An 18,186-nucleotide genomic window follows, 5' to 3' on the forward strand; every position below is an offset into this window, starting at 1 on the left:
TTAGTAGCCCAACTCTGCATTTGAGTTTTATCTGAAATTATACCCAGAATTTTTAGTTATTTGCAGTGGGAGAGTTACTCAGGGTCTCTAGTTTGTTCCATTGGCAAAGATTCTGATTTAGTTATGCCAGTGTTTGTGAAGAGTCGAGTCTGTGATGACCAGTTTGAAAAACAAATTCCATACTCAAGATGAGAAAGCTCAAGAGAAACTGCTCATTACCAGCCATGACAGGTGTTGTTGATACCCCATAGTATTCTATCAGCCCATCTACATTTGCCTGTACTAAGGTCGGTCCTGGGTACGCCAAGCTTTTCATCTTAACAGCTCCCACCTGAGGGCTTTCTCTGGCTCTGTAGTATCTGGGCTGGGCACAGGTGCAGCCTATAAGGGTGGGATTGGTTTCGTGCTCAACCCTCAGCCAATGAGGGCTAAAAGTTAGTAGATAAATACCCTTCCTCCCAGGCCTCACGCACGTAGGTTTTGGGGCGTGTATTACAGAAGTCTTGGAGGGTCTCGGCAGCATTGTGCTCCTGGCATTTGTCAGGTAATCTGCTCAGCAATGCACCCTTATGTGATATTTTCTTTTCCCCACTTCCTCACTGGTGCCTTCTGGGACCACTTCTCAAATTGACTGCCTATAGCTTCATCTTAGGGTTTGCTTTCGGGGGAAACATAAGATGCTATTCAGTTCAGTTCAGTTCAGTCGCTGCTATATACTTTTTTTTGACTCTGTGTATAGTGGAATCAGTCTCCATGAATCTTTAAAAAATTACTGTTATTTATTTTTGGTTGCCCTGGGTCTTTGTGGCTGAGTGCGGGCTTTCTCTAATTGTGGTGAGTAGGGGCTACTCCGTGGATGTTTAAGGTCTGAGACTTCTTTGGTGGTCCAGTGGTTAAGACGCCAGCCTCCCAATGCAGGGGGCCCGGGTTTTACCCCTGGTTGGGGAAGTAAGATCCTGCTGGCTGCACAGCACGGCCAAAAACAAAATAACTTGCATGTCAGTTTTTCTTGATAAAATACTTGAATTTAGTCTTAATAAAAAAAAGGTTAACTGCTTAGTAACAATTTCGGGTTGATACGTGGAGTGGTGTTTTTGTGGTCTGTTCTCATTTTAAAAAATGCTGTAGGAAAAGTGTTGGTAAAGCTACCTTTTCCTTTTTTTTTTTCTGATATTTAAATTCAATTTTTGTCTCTTAAAATGATTTAGAAGTATTGGAGACTGTTCTGTTAATTGACCCAGAAAGAAAAGTGATAAATCTTTCTAGAAATTTCACAGACTCAGAAGTGGTAGTACCAGGTGACAGCAGTGATTACTGCTGCCTAAAAAAGTGAGAAAATTAGTAAGAATAAGTATGAATTCAAACCTCTGTAAATAGTACAGAGGCTATGATTAATGTTGGTAAGAATTCCACTTGTTATATATATGTTTCTTTTTCTTTTTAATTTCTTACTTATACTTTTGATAACACAGAATTGTTTTAATTTGCATGTTTTGTGGCTTTTTCTTTTGGTGCTCACCATTGAACATCCAAAGTAACCTATCATTAAGGGGTTTTCAGAAAGTTTCCAAAGATGGAAATAATTCAAAATAATTATATGTGCAGATAGGTTTGATTTTTGTTAGTTAGTGGTGATTTGAGTTTTTCTTGGTGATGCTGGAAGAAAGTTTTGAGCAGGTTGGAGTGTCTTTGAGGGGCAGGATAGCAGAGTGGAAGATATAACTTTTGAACTCAAGTACCCATCCTAGTCTTTTGCTAACTTTGTGCACCTAGGAAAATGGTAGTTTCCTCATCTGGAAAACTCACTTTTGTGAGGTAATTATAAGGGTTAAACAAGGTAGTCAGTATGCAGTACTAAACAGAGTGCCTGGCGTATGTTGCAACTGTGTAATGCTAACAATGTAATGTGGAAACCTTGAAGTAACCTGAGCAGGATGACTGTCTCCTATTTCCCACTTTTTCATTGGTGCCTAATTTCTGAAGAAATGTGGTTTTATTTATAACTTTGCATGGGAGTTTTTTATGTTACCTCATTCACCTATCATATTGTTGCACAGTTTATTTCTCCTCTTAAAATAGCTCATCCTAAAACATGAATCTCTCTCAAATTGTAATTTCAGCTCTGGCGTCATTTCCAAAATGGTTTGGTCTGTGGGGTTGTATTCCAAATACTATAACATCACATGTTTGACCTACCCCATTCATTTTGAAAATGTATTCTGGGCTCAGTTCCAAGGTAAGTATTTTATTTTGGGATTCTCCTGGATACTGTCTTAGGCCCCAAATTGTTGAGAGTGACTCCCAAATTGGAACTTAGGCCCCAAAATATCATATTAGGGTACCAACATGACTATTCGATCATAGCATCATATATGTGGAAACAGTTTAGTTACCGGGAGAGTAAAGAATTAAAAATTGGCCTCTGTAATATTCCCTCCATAAGACATGTTGAGTAGTGCTCACTTCATGGTGAGTGTTTGCAGCCAAAAAGCTTCTTTCTTAGGCACTTCTGTGCTAGTAATTTGAGTCACATACTGATAGTGAATCAAATCTGTTCTCAAGCCTGTTTATGCCAATTTTACTTGATATTTTAACTATGCACTGTGGTTATATATTATGTAAACTGATGAATTATGAGCATAAGTAAAGAGTTGTTTTTATGAAAATTATGTTGAATACTTTAGAAAAACTCAAAGGCACACCTAATGCTGTCAAATTAGATGTTTAGTGCTGGAAAATATCACAAGTCCAGACGTATTCTCTTCCTAGAGTGCTGGCAAGTTTCTTTAAGTATGAACTGGAAACCATAGACAATGTTTTAGGTGCAGCTCATGTGAGTGTGATACTCTAGTTGGTGGATTTATATCTAAAGAAAAGTCTTGGTTTTATATCAGAAGTTTGGCAGCAAATATTTTATAGCAAATAAATGGCTTGGATAGAGGAAGAAAATTAAGATGTCACATATTGGGCAATAGAAGGGAGAAATTATCCAACGAACAGTCTGTTGATTAGTAGTCTACTGATTAGTAAAACATTTATCAAAATATTTTATAGGTGAATATTTTTATAATATTGATGAACAGGCCCAAAGTGTAAGACACTGGTAATGAAAACAGTTACATGAAAAGTAGAATGTGCATCATGAGGAGCCCAGGAAACACCAGAGCAGTGGCCTGCAGACTACCACCTGAAGCTTAAAAGTTGCTACGTGAGGTAATTGAGTGAGTCACAAATCCTAGAGCACTTAAGACCTATGAGTTTACTGGTTTACAACAGCTCACAAAATATGGCGTGGATGAATTCTACAAAGAGTTTGTTTTTTATGAAGTTGTACATTTTCTAAAGAAAACTACCTGAAAAAAATACTAAACTATATTCTTTTAGCTATCACTCCTTTACATTCCCATTTTTAGGACTGTGTGAAGTGAAGTTGCTCAGTCATGTCAGACTCTTTGCGACCCCATGGACTGTAGCCTACCAGGCTCCTCGGTCCATGGAATTTTCCAGGCAAGAGTACTGGAGTGGGTTGCTGTTTCCTTCTCCAAGGGATCTTCCCGACCCAAGGATGGAACCCAGGTCTCCCGCATTGTAGACAGACACTACTGTCTGAGCTACCAGTTAAGGACTGTGTAGGGGACATTTTTCCCAGCAGATATCATCTGTTTGATTTAGTCAGTGATGGGTTAAGGAATTCTGAAGTGTTTATCAAATAAGACAAGTGGAAACGTTTGACTTCTATTTTGGAAACAGTTTAAGATAAAAATGTAGGTAGTGCAGAATTATTGAGTCATTAATGTGGTAGATACTATTTATAATATAATATTGTAGTAAAATATTTTCCAGTTCAGCATATGTTGCATCTTGGAGAAAACTGGTCTGAACTTGACAACCAATGCAGAAAATCTAAATGTATAAGAAAATAATAAAGGGCATGATTTATTAGTTCCCTGATCTCAAATCAAGGGTTCTAGTGATTTTTAGGAGGATGATATGTAACATAGGGTTGAGGGTGACAATTTATAGGAAAGTGAAAATGTGAATGGTGTAGAAATTACGCATGCCCAAAGAAGAGATGGAGCTGAATATGAAGAAAAGAACAAATCAAGAAGCAAAATTACTCATGTTGTAACCAAAAAAAGTCCCTGCATAGTATACTGAACCACAGTCTGAACTGACAACAGTCAACAAACATGGAAGGAACTCGATATGAAAGTTGCATGCCAATTAATTTGTGTCTAACAAATTAATATTAGATTTATTGAATGAACATATATTTGCTTTTTCAGGTAAAATGTTTAATTTATGAATTTAAAGTTATTTTTCTTCTTTTGACCTAAATTAAAAAATTTTTTTTAAAGTTAGCATGTCAACCATCAACTGAGTAAGATAAGAAGATTTCTTATTATCTTCTTACATATGCTCTTCCTATATATGCTCTCTGAGCTTCTGCTGCTGTTCTTAGCTTGATTCTTCTCAAGTTGGATTCAATAATGTGAGATGAAGCTTTATCAATTGAGAGTTGAGAGGCATCCAGAGTCAGCAAACTTAGTTCCAGTGTCTTCCAAGTGACACAGATATTATACCTTCAGAAGGGCAAGAGCAAAGTGACCACTTAGGCATTTAGGTGACTTGGAAGCTGTGATCTTCACCCACATCTCTTAGACAGCATTGGGATATTTCCTGTACTGGTCAGTCATATAAGTAGATACCCATAGATTTGGGGACTAAACACTTTCAGTATAGACACAAAATTAGCTGTCTTTGAAAATCTGAGTAATGCATCAGCACCACGCGCCCCATAACTGCAGTTGCCCATTCAACAGCTGTAGTTTCGCTGTGATGCCAGCAGGTGAGGTCACAGGATTGGTGGCAGTTTTGTGAGCTAATGGAATTATGGGCTTATAAAACTCAGTCTATATGCAGACTTTTGTGTGCTTCTATTTTAGTTACATTTTGTCTTTTTTTCCCTTTTTCCCATTCATCACCCTTTGGCTGTTAGCGTTGAGGGGGAATCCCTTGTGAATTGTATGAGCCTCAGAAAAACAAAGCAAACATAAAGACAAAAGGACTTGGTTCTCTGTTCTCACTGCTTACATGAACACCCAGTCGCTGTTTCCTTTTCAGTGAATAGGGTCTAATATGCCTCACATTATGAACCTTAGAGCTTCAATTAAGTGATTCAGTCACTCTGTTTTGGTCATTATGCAGAATTGACAGAAAGTTTTCTTCTTGCTCCCAGAAATTGCTGATACTCCTTTGGGAGAACTAAATAAAGACACTGTTAAGAGGAACATTAGGAAACCTGACAAATGAGAACAACAGACAGCAGAAGTCAGCACATGTTCAAAGGAAAGTTACTACAACCTCTGTCATTGCATTTTCAAAAAATCCCCTTCTTGGATGATTAGTACAATGCTCACGTACTTCCTAATGTATTTTGCTCATGACGTGATGTATTCTAGGTACATTTGTGGGTATAGCAGGCGTTTCTTTTATAAAAGATTTGAATCATAAGATGGACTGTCTATTTAAGTGGGTTTTTTTGGTTGTTTCAAAAATGCAGTATTAAAATATAGCAGTAGTAAAACTGTACACTAGTAACTCTCATTCTCCCCAGCTTTGGATCAAAATAGCAAGCTATTGCATCATCAGTAATATAGATATGAATTTAATACAGCTGACAATATGGCTACACCTCTCGGAGTTTTGAGGAATGAAGAATATAAAAAACAAGCCAATAGCTATTTTCCTATATCCCTGTGCATCCCTTTAACATCAAAATCCCTTGCTAATGTCATAACATTCTTCTTGTTCCCTTTCTTAAACTCTTCAGTTTAACTACTTTGTAGTCCCAGACAGTCATATTAACACCTGGCCCTTATTGTTCTAGGAACTTCTCTACTGGATTCAGCAGTTTGGTAAGTTAGACTCTTGGTTAATGTTGAATGAGTACATGGTGTCTCTCCCAGCCAATCTTGCCTACCAGTCTTGCTTTTCTCTGCCCTTCACTGGTATCTCCAACCATCCCAGTGTTTTTGTTTCATCCAGGCTTTTTGGTAGAATTCTATGGTTTATCCATCATTAAGAGTGCCCTTTCTAGTACCTATTAGAGATACTTTACCACTTGCAGTTTATTAGTTTTGCAGTTTTCTTTATTCTCCCCTGACCCTGCCCTTCCCTAAGCACACACACACTCACACTCTGCCTTCTAATCCAGAGCATGTCAACAGTCAACAGTAGTATCCAACAAGCTCTGGCCTCTTCCCTCTGATTTCTTTCTATATTCCTTGCAAATAATTTATGGCCTCTATCAGAGGGTGACTTGACCTGATTTAAGAGAGGTTAGGCTACCCAATAAAACTACATATCCTATGTTTGACACATTATTTCATAGCCCTTCTGACATTCCTTTCGTACTTCTGTGGCAGTCTCAGATGATTCTTTTCCCTAAAGCTGATACTTGTGTTTTGGCACCTCAGCCCCACTGTTAGTCATAATCATTGCATCCTTGAAATCTTCCATTGTTCTAGTCATATTTCAACTTATTTTCCCCTTGGTTTTACATTTAGTATTTCTGTTTCAATTTTGTTTTCGCAAAGTAGGTTATTAATTCATTAATTGCATATATATTTTAAAGAGACACCACCTTTTGTTTGGTTCAAGTAAGAAAAGTAGGATAAATGCTTGACTCATTTTTGTTACTTACCCATTTTTAAGATCATGAATTAGTTTCTAACTATACTTTAAAGGTGGCCAGTTAATTTCTTTAAGCAATTATTTGTCATGAACTCTTAAGTTGAAACATACTCAATAGGTTTCAACCCTTATCGAAGCGTAAGTTATCCCAGGTTTGGTCAGTGGGAGGCTCTTTAAATTGGCACTTGAATCTTTTTGGCATCACTCTGGCAGACTTTGCTAACTTTCCTGCTATATGAGATAACAAAACTTTCAAGCTCATTTTATTCATTTCCTGCCAAAGACTTAGAGTCAGTTATTTCACCAAGAAGACCTGTATTCTTTTGATAGGAAATGCTATTTCATCACCATGATCTGGACACTAGGGAGGTTCAATACTTTATTTCATTGTATTGTGTCTGCAAAATGTCTGCTGGAATTTTGATTGAGATGTATTGAATCTATAAGTGAATCTGGGGACAACTGATGTCTTAACGATATTCAGTATTTAATTTGGGTTATCATTTCATTGATTTGTGCTTTCTTAAATTTTTCTCAGTGTTCTGTTGTATTCAGAACACTGTAGACATTTTTGGTAAAATTTATATCTATGTATTTCTTAACCTTTGATGTAATTGATAATTGCTCTTGAAATTTATTTTCCAATTTTTCCCCTTTCTAGTATATAGAAATATGACCGCCTTTTGTATATTGACCTTGTATTCTGTAATCATTTTAACACGTTTATTCTACTAAAAAAAAAGGAATCTGCAGGATTTCCTGCTTCTATGACAGTGTTGACAGTGTAAATAAATAGTTCCATTTATACTTTATGGTTTGGATGCCTTTTATTTCTTCTCCCTGCCTTATTCACTAGCTAAAAACCAATAGCATAATGTTGAATAGAAGTGGTGAGGATGGATATCTTTGCCTTGTGCCCAATCTTAAGGGGAAAGTATTTGTTAGTCTTATGCTGTTAACTGTGCTGCCAGATACAAGTTTACATAGATGTCCTTTATCAGTTTGGGAAATTCTCTTCCTAGTTTGTTGAGATATTTTATCAGGAATGGAGGTGAAATTTTTGTCAAGTGTTTTCTTTCCATATGTTGAGATGGTCGCAGTTCTCTTTTTTACTTTAACGTGATGGGTACATTACTTGACATTTAAAAATTAATTCAGTTTTATATTCTTGGGTTAAAACTCACTTGGTTATGCTGTGTTATGCATTTTATGTATTGTTGGTTATGTGTTAAAATGCTTAGAATTTTTGCATCTGTGTTTATGAAGCACGTTTTGTGATTTTCTTATTTTTGAAATTAATTTATTTTTAATTGAAGAATAATTGCTTTGGAATACCGTGTTGGTTTCTGCCAAACATCAGCATGATTCAGCCATCAGTCAGTTCAGTCGCTCAGTCGTGTCTGACGCTTTGCGACCCCATGAATTGTGGCACGCCAGGCCTCCCTGTCCATCACCAACTCCTGGAGTTTACCCAAGCTCATGTCCATTGAGTCGTTGATGGCATCCAACCATCTCATCCTCTGTCGTCGCCTTCTCCTCTTGCCCTCGATCTTTCCCAGCATCAGGGTCTTTTCAAATGAGTCAGCTCTGCACTTCAGGTGGCCAAAGTATTGGAGTTTCAGCTTCAACATCAGTTCTTCCAATGAACACCCAGGACTGATGTCATTTAGGATGGACTGGTTGGATCTCCTTGCAGTCCATGGGACTCTCAAAAGTCTCAAAAGTCAACATAGACATAAAAATGTATTTTACATATAAGCAACATATAATCAGAAATTGAAGTAAAATACCATCCATAATAGCACCAGAAACAAAATATTGTGGTATGAATTAATAAAATATGTGCAGGATCTACACAATGGAAATTAAAAAACATTAATTTCTGAGAGAAATAAAGTAATAAATAATTGGAAACATATACCATGATTTTATATTGAAGGACTTAATACTGTTAAAATTTCAATTCTATTGGTCTTCAGTTTCAATGCAATCCTGATTCATATGCCAGCAGGAAGACTGTAGAACGTAACTGCTGCTACTGCTGCTAAGTTGCTTCAATCATGTTCGACTCTGTGCGACCCCATAGATGGCAGCCCACCAGGCTCCACCGTCCCTGGGATTCTCCAGGCAAGAACACTGGAGTGGGTTGCCATTTCCTTTTCCAATGCGTGAAAGTGAAAAGTGAAAGTGAAGTCCCTCAGTTGTGTCCAACCCTCAGCGATCCCATGGACTGCAGCCTTCCAGGCTCCTCCATTCATGGGATTTTCCAGGCAAGAGTAGTGGAGTAGGGTGCCATTGCCTTCTCTGGGAGAAGCTCTATAGAGTCAGGAAAAACAAGACTGGGAGCTGACTGTGGCTTAGATCATGAACTCCTTATTGCCAAATTCAGACTTAAATTGAAAGTGGGGAAAAACACTATACAATTCAGGTATGACCTAAATCAAATCCCTTATGATTATACAGAGGAATTGAGAAATAGATTTAAGGGACTAGATCTGATAGAGTGCCTGATGAACTATGGATGGAGGTTCGTGACATTGTACAGGAGACAGGAATCAAGACCATCCCCAAGAAAAAGAATTGCAAAAAAGCAAAATTGCCGTCTGAGGAAGCCTTACAAATAGCTGTGAGAAGAGAAGCAAAAAGCAAAGGAGAAAAGAAAGAGATACCCATTTGAATGCAGAGTTCCAAAGATTAGTAAGGGGAGATAAGAAAGCCTTCCTCAGCGATCAATGCAGAGAAATAGAGGAAAACAACAGAATGGGAAAGACTAGAGATTCAGACATATGTATACCTATGTCCCCTCCCTCTCAAACCTCCCTCCCACCTCGTCCCACTCCTTTAGGTTGTCACAGAGCTTGGGTTTGAGTTCCCTGAATCACATAGCAAATTGCCATTGGCTATCTGTTTTACATATGGTAATGTGTATTTTTCCATGTTACTTATTGTGTTATTCTTTTTTGGTATTAACATAATGCTAGCTTCATAAAATATGTTAGGAAATATGTTGCTTTTTGTGTGTGAGGTGGTTTATATTTTTTATACTTTTCCTGTCTCTAGGATCTGTAGTGATATCACCTCTCATTTCTGGTATTGTGTTGATAATTTGTGTTGTCTTTCTCCTGATCAGCACGGTCAGTAGATTTTTGAGAATATTACAAGGGATAAAAAGTTATTTTATAAACAAAGTGATGAAGCTGTCAGTTTTATCAAGAGAATATAATAATCCTCGATGTTTATGGACCTATTAACAGATCTTCAAGTTACATTAAGCAAAAACTGATAGAAATGTAGAAGAAATGGACAAATTGACAACCGCAGTTGGAGATTTCGTCACTTGGCTCAATCATTGATGGAAAAAGCAGACAAAAAAGGAAGCACATAGACTTGAGTAACATTATCAACCACATTTACCTAACATACATTTATAGAACATTCCATCCAACAACAGCAAAATAAACATTGTCAGGTGTATATGAGTATTTGCCAAGATAGACAATCAGTTCAGTTCAGTCGCTCAGTCGTGTCTGACTCTTTGCAATCCCATGGACTACAGTATGCCAGGCTTCCCTGTCCATCACCAACTCCTGGTGCTCGCTCACACTCATGTCTGTCAAGTTGGTGATGGCATCCAACCATCTCATCCTCTGCTGTCCCCTTCTCCTCCCACCTTCAATCTTCCCCAGCATCAGGGTCTTTTCCAGTGAGTCAGTTCTGATCATCAGGTGGCCAAAGAATTGGAGCTTCAGCTTCAGCATCAGTCTTTCCAATGAATATTCAGGACTGATTTCCTTTAGAATGGACTGGTTGGATCTCCTTGCAGTCCAAGGGACTCTCAAGAGTCTTCTCCAACACCACAGTTCAAAAGCATCAATTCTTTGGCGCTCAGCTTTCTTTATAGTCCAACTGTCACATTCATACATGACTATTGGAAAACTCATAGCTTTGACTAGATGGACCTTTGTTGGCAAAGTAATGTGTCTGCTTTTTACATTTCTTTAAGGTAGACATGTTTTACATTACTTTAATAAGATAGACAATATTATGGTCTATAAAGTCTCAAATTTAAAAGGGATTTAAAAAATACAAACTATGCTCTTTGACTTCAATGGAATTAATTTAAAAATCAATGACTGAGAAAATATGGAAAACCCCAAAATGTTTGGACACAAAACAGAATAGTATTAAGTAAATCATGCATCAAAGAAGAAATCAAGGGGAATTTAGAAAGTACTTTTAACTGAATGAAAATGAAAGCAAAACAATACACAATTTGTGACTACAACTGAAGCAGTGCTAGAGGACATTTATGGGGTTATGACCAACCTGGATAGCATATTCAAAAACAGACATTACTTTGCCAACAAAGGTCCTTCTAGTCAAGGCTATGGTTTTTCCAGTGGTCATGTATGGATGTGAGAGTTGGACTGTGAAGAAAGCTGAGTGCCAAAGAACTGATGCTTTTGAGCTGTGGTGTTGGAGAAGACTCTTGAGAGTCCCTTGGACTGCAAAGAGATCCAACCAGTCCATTCTACAGGGCGTCAGTCTTGGGTGTTCATTGGAAGGACTGATGCTAAAGCTGAAACTCCAATATTTTGGCCACCTCACGCGAAGAGTTGACTCACTGGAAAAGACTCTGATGCTGGGAGGGATTGGGGGCAGGAGGAGAAGGGGACGACAGAGGATTGAGATGGCTGGATGGCATCACCACCTCGATGGACATGAGTTTGAGTGAACTCCAGGAGTTGGTGATGGTCAGGGAGGCCTGATGTGCTGCAATTCATGGGGTCACTAAGAGTCAGACATGACTGAGCGACTGAACTGAACTGAAGCACCTATATTAGGAAAGAAAAGAAGCAGCTCTTCAGTGACTTTATCTTAAACTTCTATCTTCCACCTTAGAAACTAGTGAAAGAGAAAAACTGAAAACAGGTACAAGAAAGAAAATAGCAGAAATCATTGAACAGAAAAACATAGGAAAATAATGAAACCAAAAACTGGCTTATTGAGAACCTGCCTTCATTCCCTGAGAAGAGGATGAAAGACTGTAAAGATCCCTGTTCACATGGAGCTTATGTCTTAGTAGAATAAGATTTAATAAAATCAAGCGCTTGAAAAAAGTTATGAAGAAAATATAATGGAGATGGTAAGAATAGTACACTTTAGGAACAGGTCAAAAAGGCCTAGCTGGGTGGGCCTAGTGTCATATTTTATCCAGACCTAAATGACAAGAAGGTGTTGTTGGATCAAGATCTAGGGGAAAACTATACAAGGCTGGTGAAAAGGCCCTGTGGTAGGAAGAATAAAGTGAGGAAAAAATATGCTTCTATCTTGCTTAAGCCACTGTTCATTTAAATATCTTTTTCTCATCCTTTTTTCCCTCCCCTACCCATGAAAATTTATTTTATGTATGTCTCATTTACATAGCATGTAGCTGGATTTTAAAAATCTGTTTTGAGAGCTTCTGTCCTTTAAAACTTGAATTTAACTAACTTACATGTATCAAATTATAGACACATTTCTTTCTTTTTTTTTTGTTGTTCTTTCCTTTTATTTATTTTTTCTTGTGACCACATAAACTTTTTTTTTTTAAATTTTAAAATCTTTAATTCTTACATGCATTCCCAAACATGAACCCCCCTCCCACATCCCTCCCCATAACCTCTTTCTGGGTCATCCCCATGCACCAGCCCCAAGCATGCTGCATCCTGCGTCAGACATAGACTGGCGATTCAATTCACATGATAGTATACATGTTAGAATGGCATTCTCCCAAATCATCCCACCCTCTCCCTCTCCCTCTGAGTCCAAAAGTCCGTTATACACATCTGTGTCTCTTTCCCTGTCTTGCATACAGGGTCGTCATTGCCATCTTCCTAAATTCCATATATATGTGTTAGTATACTGTATTGGTGTTTTTCTTTCTGGCTTACTTCACTCTGTATAATCGGCTCCAGTTTCATCCATCTCAACAGAACTGATTCAAATGAATTCTTTTTAACGGCTGAGTAATACTCCATTGTGTATATGTACCACAGCTTTCTTATCCATTCATCTGCTGATGGACATCTAGGTTGTTTCCATGTCCTGGCTATTATAAACAGTGCTGCAATGAACATTGGGGTACATGTGTCTCTTTCAATTCTGGTTTCCTCAGTGTGTATGCCCAGAAGTGGGATTGCTGGGTCATAAGGTAGTTCTATTTGCAATTTTTTAAGGAATCTCCACACTGTTCTCCATAGTGGCTGTACTAGTTTGCATTCCCACCAACAGTGTAGGAGGGTTCCCTTTTCTCCACACCCTCTCCAGCATTTATTGCTTGCAGATTTTTGAATCGCAGCCATTCTGACTGGTGTGAAGTGGTACCTCATTGTGGTTTTGATTTGCATTTCTCTAATAATGAGTGATGTTGAGCATCTTTTCATGTGTTTGTTAGCCATCCGTATGTCTTCTTTGGAGAAATGTCTATTTAGTTCTTTGGCCCATTTTTTGATTGGGTCGTTTATTTTTCTGGAGTTGAGCTGCATAAGTTGCTTGTATATTTTTGAGATTAGTTGTTTGTCAGTTGCTTCATTTGCTATTATTTTCTCCCATTCAGAAGGCTGTCTTTTCACCTTGCTTATATTTTCCTTTGTTGTGCAGAAGCTTTTAATTTTAATTAGATCCCATTTGTTTATTTTTGCTTTTATTTCCAGAATTCTGGGAGGTGGATCATAGAGGATCCTGCTGTGATTTATGTCTGAGAGTGTTTTGCCTATGTTCTCCTCTAGGAGTTTTATAGTTTCTGATCTTACATTTAGATCTTTAATCCATTTTGAGTTTATTTTTGTGTGTGGTGTTAGAAAGTGATCTAGTTTCATTCTTTTACAAGTGGTTGACCAGTTTTCCCAGCACCACTTGTTAAAGAGATTGTCTTTACTCCATTGTATATTCTTGCCTCCTTTGTCAAAGATAAGGTGTCTATATGTGTGTGGATTTATCTCTTGGCTTTCTATTTTGTTCCATTGATCTATATGTCTGTCTTTGTGCCAGTACCGTACTGTTTTGATGACTGTGGCTTTGTAGTAGAGCCTGAAGTCAGGCAAGTTGATTCCTCCAGTTCCATTCTTCTTTCTCAAGATTGCTTTGGCTATTCGAGGTTTTTTGTATTTCCATACAAATCTTGAAATTATTTGTTCTAGTTCTGTGAAAAATGTGGCTGGTAGCTTGATAGGGATTGCATTGAATTTGTAAATTGCTTTGGGTAGTATACTCATTTTCACTATATTGATTCTTCCAATCCATGAACATGGTATATTTCTCCATCTATTAGTGTCCTCTTTGATTTCTTTCATCAGTGTTTTATAGTTTTCTATATATAGGTCTTTAGTTTCTTTAGGAAGATATATTCCTAAGTATTTTATTCTTTTCGTTGCAATGGTGAATGGAATTGTTTCCTTAATTTCTTTTTCTACTTTCTCATTATTAGTGTATAGGAATGCAAGGGATCATAAGAGACTACTATCAGCAGTTGTATGCCAATAAAATGGACAACGTGGAAGAAATGGACAAATTCTTAGAAAAGTACAATTTTCCAAAACTGAACCAGGAAGAAATAGAAAATCTTAACAGACCCATCACAAGCACGGAAATTGATACTGTAATCAGAAATCTTCCAGCAAACAAAAGCCCAGGTCCAGATGGCTTCACAGCTGAATTCTACCAAAAATTTCAAGAAGAGCTAACACCTATCCTACTCAAACTCTTCCAGAAAATTGCAGAGGAAGGTAAACTTCCAAACTCATTCTATGAGGCCACCATCACCCTAATACCAAAACCTGACAAGATGTCACAAAAAAAGAAAACTACAGGCCAATATCTCTGATGAACATAGATGCAAAAATCCTCAACAAAATTCTAGCAATCAGAATCCAACAACACATTAAAAAGATCATACACCATGACCAAGTGGGCTTTATCCCAGGGATGCAAGGATTCTTCAATATCCGCAAATCAATCAATGTAATTCACCACATTAACAAATTGAAAAATAAAAACCATATGATTATCTCAATAGATGCAGAGAAGGCCTTTGACAAAATTCAACATCCATTTATGATAAAAACTCTCCAGAAAGCAGGAATAGAAGGAACATACCTCAACATAATAAAAGCTATCTATGACAAACCCACAGCAAACATTATCCTCAATGGTGAAAAATTGAAAGCATTTCCCCTAAAGTCAGGAACAAAACAAGGGTGTCCACTTTCACCGCTACTATTCAACATAGTTCTGGAAGTTTTGGCCACAGCAATCAGAGCAGAAAAAGAAATAAAAGGAATCCAAATTGGAAAAGAAGAAGTAAAACTCTCACTGTTTGCAGATGACATGATCCTCTACATGGAAAACCCTAAAGACTCCACCAGAAAATTACTAGAGCTCATCAATGAATATAGTAAAGTTGCAGGATATAAAATCAACACACAGAAATCCCTTGCATTCCTAGACACATTTATTTCTATATCTTCCATTTTATATATTTTTCCAATATGCTATGCTTTCTTCTTTCATTTTCCTTTTTCGTTTGTGGAATTTATTACCTTTTTGTCACACTTTTCTCATTCCATTATTTTTTATGTTTTGTAATTTTATATGCTTTATATAGTGGTTTTCTATTAAAATCTTTTATTAGTATAGTTGATATACAATGTTATGTTAGTTTCTGCTGTAGTATATAGTGGTTTTTAAATGATCACATTCAAGTTTAACATTTTTCTTTGATGCCTAAAATTAATTATTGCATATTCATTAGTTAGTTCAGTTGCTCAGTCATGTCTGACTCTTTGCGACCCCATGAATCCCAGCATGCCAGGCCTCCCTGTCCATCACCATCTCCCGGAGTTCACTCAGACTCACGTCCATCGAGTCAGTGATGCCATCCAGCCATCTCATCCTCTGTCGTCCCCTTCTCCTCCTGCCCCCAATCCCTCCCAGCATCAGAGTCTTTTCCAATGAGTCAACTCTTTGCATGAGGTGGCCAAAGTACTGGAGTTTCAGCTTTAGCATCATTCCTTCCAAAGAAATCCCAGGGTTGATCTCCTTCAGAATGGACTGGTTGGATCTCCTTGTAGTCCAAGGGACTCTCAAGAGTCTTCTCCAGCACCACAGTTGAAAAGCATCAATTCTTCGGTGCCCAGCCTTCTTCACAGTCCAACTCTCACATCCATACATGACCACAGGAAAAACCATAGCCTTATCTAGATGGACCTTAGTCGGCAAAGTAATGTCTCTGCTTTTGAATATGCTATCTAGGTTGGTCATATTCATTACTTATGTACAAAATGAGAATCAGCATATTGCTCACTTTTCCCCAACCCATCACTTTCTATGTTAAAATTATCTTGGGTTTTATTTCTAAATTGTTATTTTGAAATCAGGTATTTAAACTGAAATATTGATTTTATTAGTTTATTTGCTTAGCACTTTCTTGTCTGCCATATCTCCTTCCTGGTCTTTGTGTTCTGGATCTTTAGTGAAATCACATTATGTATGTTCACTTAATCTCTTACTGGATGATGGATGAAGATTCAGTTTTGCATCTCTTGAGCTTGGCTTGTAGTAGATACATAGGAAATGTTCACTGAATGATTTTAAGTTTTGCTATTATATCTTGGCCCTGTGCTTGCATTGATCTGCTTTCCTCTTCTTTTAGGTTACCTCATTCTTCTTGGTCTAAGTCCTTATATGGTAACAGAACAAGGCTGTCTGCTCCTTTTGTGGTGTACCACAGGTACATCAGATTTGTCAGGAACAGTCCTTTTAAACTCAGGTCTCAAGGAGATCTCCTTGATGCACGTTTGCCTTGACCTGCTTTCACTCTGCTTTGACCCTCAGTCAGTTGCTGAAATTTATTTCCCTAGAAATTTGTATGTATGGTGGCAGAATACTTTATAGGGCTGAGATAGCTAAAGGGTAGGGATGTTAATGGAGGAGCAGCAATGCACCGAGTATTTATTTGCTAATTGTGAAACAGGAAACACACATCTCAGGCATTAGATTGTGGATGAATCTCCAGATGGTATATCTGTTTATCTGGTCATACAGTCTGACTATGTGACTCAAGGCAGGATCATTCTATAAAGATTCTTCTACAAAATCCTAGAAGTGTTAGGATGTTTATCCTAGGCCTACATTTTACATCAATTAAGTTTCATTCTATTGTATTCAATCACTTGAGATATCAGACTAAAAATTTTCCTCTTGTGTTTATACCTTTAAAAGCATGTATTGGCTATTATCATGGGTCCCTAGCTAACTCAGTGGTTGTTTGGCCAGACTATTCATTATTAAGTTTTTACCTTTATACTTTTTATGTCATTAGTTCTGCTCTTGTTACTTCTGCATTCCCATCCCTACCCACAGCTGGCTTGTATGTGCTAAGTCACTTCAGTTGTGTCGGACTCTTCGTGACCCTATGGGCTGTAGCTCACCAAGGTCCTCTGTCCACAGGGTTCTCCAGGCAAGAATACTGGAGTGGGTTGCCGTGCCCTCCTCCAGGGGATCCTCCCAACCCAGGGATCCAACCTGCCTCTCCTGCATTGCAGGCAGATTCTTTACCACTGAGCCACTGGGGAAGCCCACAGCTGGCTTGTGTCTACTTAGGCTGTCTTAAAAGAACTCAAAGAGTTTTTCAAGCAATGCTTTTTTATCTTTTCCTTAAGAAAAGCTACCACCAGGTATAAGTTAGGGCAATGACCAGGAATCCTGTACCAAAGGGGCTGCTACAGTCATGGTTGGGAGGGTGGGTGGGGGTGTAGCAAAGTGAATCCAACCAGTACCAGAACGGTCCTGGATATGCTTCCTCTCCACCTTTCCTTCTCTCCACCCTCCCAGGTCCCTTTAGAACCTAGCAAAGGGCACAGACATAGTCGGGCATCTTTAGCCTGAGGGAGTAACTGTTTTTTTTTTTTTTTTGGTTGCTGTTGTTGTTCCTAGTGATCATTAACATTTACTTTCACCACCAATAAGAAATGACCAAGGAGACAGCTCGGCTTAGATTTTTGGAAGGAGGCTGTAGGAATATGGGGTGTATTTGTGTGAAATGTACTTTGCCATAGTTGCATGTTCAGGCCTGCAATTAAATAGCCTGATAGTTGACAGAATTCTTGCTTTCCTCTATGGAATTTTCAGTCTCTGAACTGAACTATGTAAAATATTCAAGCATTTAAAATATATATTCACGTGAGATTTCACTTAGAATAGGACTCTCTGAATATTCATGTTGAAGTATTTAGCCTCAGGGTGTGAAATATTAATCTCTTACCTGAGTTTTACATCTAATTCTTTTTCAGTGATACAGAAGAAAATTAAATGTTACCTGCCACCAGGGGCATCATTAAGACAGGCTCTTTAGGTTAAAGCTCTAAAAGAACTCAGTCTCAAATAAATTTTTGCTGATTCCTATCATGCGACAGACACAACTTATAAAACTGTTACCCTTGTTTTTGTGCA

At 37.9% G+C, this 18,186-nt stretch overlaps 1 long non-coding RNA gene across 1 annotated transcript; it reads left to right on the plus strand.

Annotated features, from left to right (window-relative positions):
* The first annotated feature begins 471 nt into the window (after positions 1-471).
* LOC132657682 (uncharacterized) lies at positions 472-7,508 on the plus strand. The gene is made up of 2 exons (XR_009596189.1): positions 472-544; positions 2,121-7,508. It is a non-coding gene; the product is annotated as an uncharacterized LOC132657682 (long non-coding RNA).
* Positions 7,509-18,186: the final 10,678 nt, after the last annotated feature.

Source organism: Ovis aries, chromosome 14, assembly GCF_016772045.2.
Source record: "Ovis aries strain OAR_USU_Benz2616 breed Rambouillet chromosome 14, ARS-UI_Ramb_v3.0, whole genome shotgun sequence".
Lineage (NCBI taxonomy): Eukaryota > Metazoa > Chordata > Mammalia > Artiodactyla > Bovidae > Ovis > Ovis aries.